We start from the raw sequence: 5434 nt of genomic DNA on the forward strand, positions 1-5434 counted from the left end.
TAATGATGAAGGCATCAATTTACTAAAAGGATACAATGGTAAATACATATACACCCAACTTGAAAACACTTAAATATATCAGGAAAATATTAACATAACTAAAGGAAGAAATAGACTATAATAGTAAGAATACAATAGTAGCAGATGTCAACATCCCACTTTCAACAATGAATGGATCATACAGACAGAAAATCCATAAGGAAATGGCAGTGCTCACGTTGGCATCACATATATTAAAATTGAATGATACAGAGATTAGCATGGACCCTGAACAAAGATGACACGCAAACTCGTGAAGCATTCCACATTTTTTTTGACCATCAGAGAAATGCAAATCAAAACTACAGTGAGATATTATCTCACCCCAGTTAAAATTGCTTATATCCAAAGATAGGCAATAACAAATGCTGTCAAGAATGTGGAGAAAAGGGAACCGCTGTACATTGTTGGTGGGAAAGTAAATTACCACAATCACTATGAAGAATATTTCAGAGGTTCCTTAAAAAACTAAAAATAGAGATATCATACTATCCAGTCATCCCACTGCTAGGTATATACTCCAAGAAAGGAAATCAAGATATCAAAGAGATATCTGCACTCCCAAATTTGTTGTAGCTCTGTTCACAATAGCCAAGAATTGGAAGCAACCTAAGTGTCCATCAACAGATGCATGGATAAGGAAAATGTGGTACTTATACACAATGGAGTACTATTCAGCCATAAAAAGAATGAGATTCACTCATTTGCAACAACACAGATAGAACTAGAGGATATTACGTTAAATGAAACAAGCCAAAGACAGAAAAACATATTCTGCATGTTCTCACTTGTTTGTGGGATCTAAAAATCAAAACAATTGAATCCATGAAGATAGATAGTAGAAGGTTGATTACCAGAGGCTGAGAAGGGTAGTTGCGGGGTGGTGTATATGTGGGAGGAGGGGATGGTTAATGGGTATGAAAGTTAAAATTAGTGAATAAGGCCTAGTATCATATAGCACAACAGGGTGACTATAGTCAATAATAATTTAATTGTGTATTTTCAAATAACTAAAATATGCCAGGTGCAGTGGCTCACACCTGTAATCTCAGCACTTTGGGAGGCTGAGGCTGGCAGATCACTTGAGGTCAGGAGTTCGAGACCAGCCTGGCCAACATGGCAAAATCCCATCTCTACTAAAAGTACAAAAATTAGCTGGGGTTGGTGGCACACACCTGTAGTCCCAGCTGCTCGGGAGGCTGAAGCAGGCGGATCACTTGAACCCAGGAGGTGGAGGTTGCAGTGAGCTGAGATTGCACCACTGCACTCCAGCCTGGGCAACAGAGTGAGACTGTCTCAAAAAATTAATTAACTAATTAAATAACTCAGTATAATTGGATTGTTTGTAACACAAAGAATGCTTGAGGGGATGGGTACCCCATCTTCCATGATGTTAGTATTATGCAATGCATTAAGTGCATATATAAAAACATTTCATTTACCACATAAATATATACACCTACTATGTACTCATAAAAATTAAAAATTAAACGCAAATTATGATGAAAATAAAATATAAGGAAACAGCAGACTTGAATAACATACAGGCTAAATGGGTCTAACAGATATACACAGAACATTCCATCTAACAGCAGCAGAGTACACATTTTTTTCAAGCACACATGAAAAAATTGTCCAGGATAGAGATCATCTGTTGGGACACAAAACAAATCTTAAAAAAGATAAGAAGATTAAAATCATGTCAAGTATTTTTTCTATCCACAATGGTATGAAACTAGAAATAAATATCAAAGAATCTTAGAACATTTACCAATATGTGGAAATTAAATAATACACTCTTGAACAACCAATGGGCCAAAGAAGAAATCAAAAGGGAAACAAAAATTATCTTGAGACAAATTAAGAGGGAACCACAACATATCAAAACTTAAGAGAAATGTGCAGAAATAAAATACTAGCAAGCTGTCTTCAACAGCACATTAAAAAGATCAAATGCCACAATCAAGTAGCATTCACTGCTAGGGTGTAAGGAAGTTTCAATATATGCAAATTGATCAATGTGACAGCACATAAACAGAACAAATTATAAAAATCATATAATTATCTCAATAGATGCAGAATAAGTACTTGACAAAATTCAACATCTTTTTTTATGATAAAAAAATTAGGTATAGAAAGACTGTACTTCACATAAGAAAGGTCATATATGACAAGCCCTTAGCTAACATCATGGTCAATGGTGAAACCTGAAAAGCTTTTTCTTTAAGATCAGGAACAAGATAAGGTTGCCCAGTCTCAGAACTTCTCTTCAACATAGTATTGGAAGTCTTAGCCAGAGCTAGCTTATAAAAGAAAAAAGATATAAAAGGCATCCAAATCAGAAAGAAAGAAAGAAGCTAAATTATCTCTGTTTAAGATAACATAATTGTATGTACAGAAAACCCTAAAAACTCTACCAAAGCCTGTTAGAATTGATAAACAAATTTAGTAAAGTAGCAGAATACAAAATCAACATACAAATATCAGTTGCATTTCTATACACTAACAACACACTATCCAAAAAAAGAAATTAAGAAAATAATTCAATTTTCAGTAGAATTAAAAACAATAAGATATTTAGGAATAAGTTTAACCAAAGAAGTGAGATATATATAATATATACACTGAAAACTATGACATTGATGAAAGAAATTGAAGAAATCACAAATAAATGAAAAGATATCCTACATTCATGGAGTGGGATAAGTAATATTGTTAAAATGTGCATACTACTCAAAGCAAACCACAAATTCAATTCAATATAATACCTATAAAAATTCTGGTGAAGTTTTTCACAGAAATAGAAGAAAACAATTCTGAAATTCATATGGAATCGCAAAAGGCCATGAATAGCCAAAGTAGTCTTTTTTTTATTATTATTATTATACTTTAAGTTTTAGGGTACATGTGCACAATGTGCAGGTTAGTTACGTATGTATACATGTGCCATGCTGGTGCGCTGCACCCACTAACTCGTCATCTGGCATTAGGTATGTCTCCCAGTGCTATCCCTCCCCCCTCCCCCCACCCCACAACAGTCCCCAGAGTGTGATGTTCCCCTTCCTGTGTCCATGTGTTCTCATTGTTCAATTCCCATCTATGAGTGAGAATATGCGGTGTTTGGTTTTTTGTTCTTGCGATAGTTTACTGAGAATGATGATTTCCAATTTCATCCATGTCCCTACAAAGGACATGAACTCATCATTTTTTATGGCTGCATAGTATTCCATGCTGTATATGTGCCACATTTTCTTAATCCAGTCTATCATTGTTGGACATTTGGGTTGGTTCCAAGTCTTTGCTATTGTGAATAATGCCGCAATAAACATACGTGTGCAAGTGTCTTTATTGCAGCATGATTTATAGTCCTTTGGGTATATACTCAGTAATGGGATGGCTGGGTCAAATGGTATTTCTAGTTCTAGATCCCTGAGGAATCGCCACACTGACTTCCACAATGGTTGAACTAGTTTACAGTCCCACCAACAGTGTAAAAGTGTTCCTATTTCTCCACTTCCTCTCCAGCACCTGTTGTTTCCTGACTTTTTAATGATTGCCTTTCTAACTGTTGTGAGATGCTATCTCATTGTGGTTTTGATTTGCATTTCTCTGATGGCCAGTGATGGTGAGCATTTTTTCATGTGTCTTTTGGCTGCATAAATGTCTTCTTTTGAGAAGTGTCTGTTCATGTCCTTCGCCCACTTTTTGATGGGGTTGTTTGTTTTTTTCTTGTAAATTTGTTGGAGTTCATTGTAGATTCTGGATATTAGCCCTTTGTCAGATGAGTAGGTTGCGAAAATTTTCTCCCATTTTGTAGGTTGCCTGTTCACTCTGATGGTAGTTTCTTTTGCTGTGCAGAACTATCTCATCTTTGACAAACCTGAGAAAAACAAGCAATGGGGAAAGGATTCTCTATTTAATAAATGGTGCTGGGAAAACTGGCTAGCCGTATGTAGAAAGCTGAAACTCGATCCCTTCCTTACACCTTATACAAAAATCAATTCAAGATGGATTAAAGACTTAAACGTTAGACCTAAAACCATAAAAACCCTAGAATAAAACCTAGGCATTACCATTCAGGACATAGGCATGGGCAAGGACTTCATGTCTAAAACACCAAAAGCAATGGCAACAAAAGCCAAAATTGACAAATGGGATCTAATTAAACTAAAGAGCTTCTGCACAGCAAAGTAGTCTTGAGAAAGAAGAGCAAAGCTGGAAGGCATCACACTATTTGATTTCAAAATCTACTACAAAGGCATAGTAATCAAACAGTATGGCACTGGCAGGAAAATAGATACACAGAATAACGAATAAACCCAGAAATTAACTCACACATATACAACATATGTGTGAGTTATAATATATGTAATATAATTTTTGACAAGGGTGCCAAGAATGCACAATGGGGAAAGGACAGTTTCTTCAATAAGTGGCATTGTGAAAACTGGATATCGACATGTAAAAGAGTGAAATTGGGTCCTTATCTTACACCATATACAAAAATTTACTAGAAATGGATTAAAGACTTAAACATAAGACCTGAAACTGTAAAACTTCTAGAAGAAAACACGGGAAAATCTGTTTGACATTGACCTTGGCAATGATTTTTTTTTTTTTGGCTATAACACCCAAAGCACAGGCAACAAACACAAGGATACACAAATGGGAGCACATCAAACTAAAAAGCTTCTACATAGCAAATGAAATAATAAAATGAAAAGGCAATCTACAGATTGGGAGAAAATATTTGCACACTATCTGAACTATTAACCTCTTATCTGTTAAGAGATTAACATCCAAAATGTATAAAGAACTCATACAAATGAATAACAAAAAAGGTAACCTAATTAAAAAATTGCCGGCCGGGTGTGGTGGCTCACTCCTGTAATCCCAGCACTCTGGGAGGCGGGTGGATCATCTGAGGTCAGGAGTTGGAGACCAGCCTGACCTACATGGCAAAACCTTGTCTCTACTACAAATCCAAAATTAGCTGTGTGTGATGGCGGGTGCCTGTAATCCTAGTTACTGGAGAGGCTGAGGCAGGAGAATTACTTGAGCTCAGGAGGCTGAGGTTGCAGGGAGCCAAGATCGTGCCACTGCACTCCAGCCTGGTCGACAAGAGTGAAATGTTGTCTCAATAGTAATAATAATAATAATAATAATAAAATGATAAAAAATTGCCAAAGGACCAGAATAGGTGTTTTTACAAGGAAGACATACAAATGACCAAGAAGTATGTGAAAAGTGACTGAATGTTACTAATCTTCAGGGAAATGCATATCTCAACCACAGTGAGATTTCACCTTACGTTTGTTAGAATGTCTACTATCCAAAAAAAAAAAAAAGTCAAGGAGTGCTGGTGAGGGTGTGGAGAAAGGGAGCTCTTGTACAC

At 36.0% G+C, this 5434-nt stretch overlaps 1 non-coding gene across 1 annotated transcript; it reads left to right on the forward strand.

Annotated features, from left to right (window-relative positions):
• The first annotated feature begins 209 nt into the window (after positions 1–209).
• On the forward strand, positions 210–312 carry LOC112135571 (U6 spliceosomal RNA). The gene has a single exon (XR_002916837.2). It is a non-coding gene; the product is annotated as a U6 spliceosomal RNA (small nuclear RNA).
• The last annotated feature ends 5122 nt before the right edge of the window (positions 313–5434 follow it).

Source organism: Pongo abelii, chromosome 9 (assembly GCF_028885655.2).
Source record: "Pongo abelii isolate AG06213 chromosome 9, NHGRI_mPonAbe1-v2.0_pri, whole genome shotgun sequence".
NCBI lineage: Eukaryota > Metazoa > Chordata > Mammalia > Primates > Hominidae > Pongo > Pongo abelii.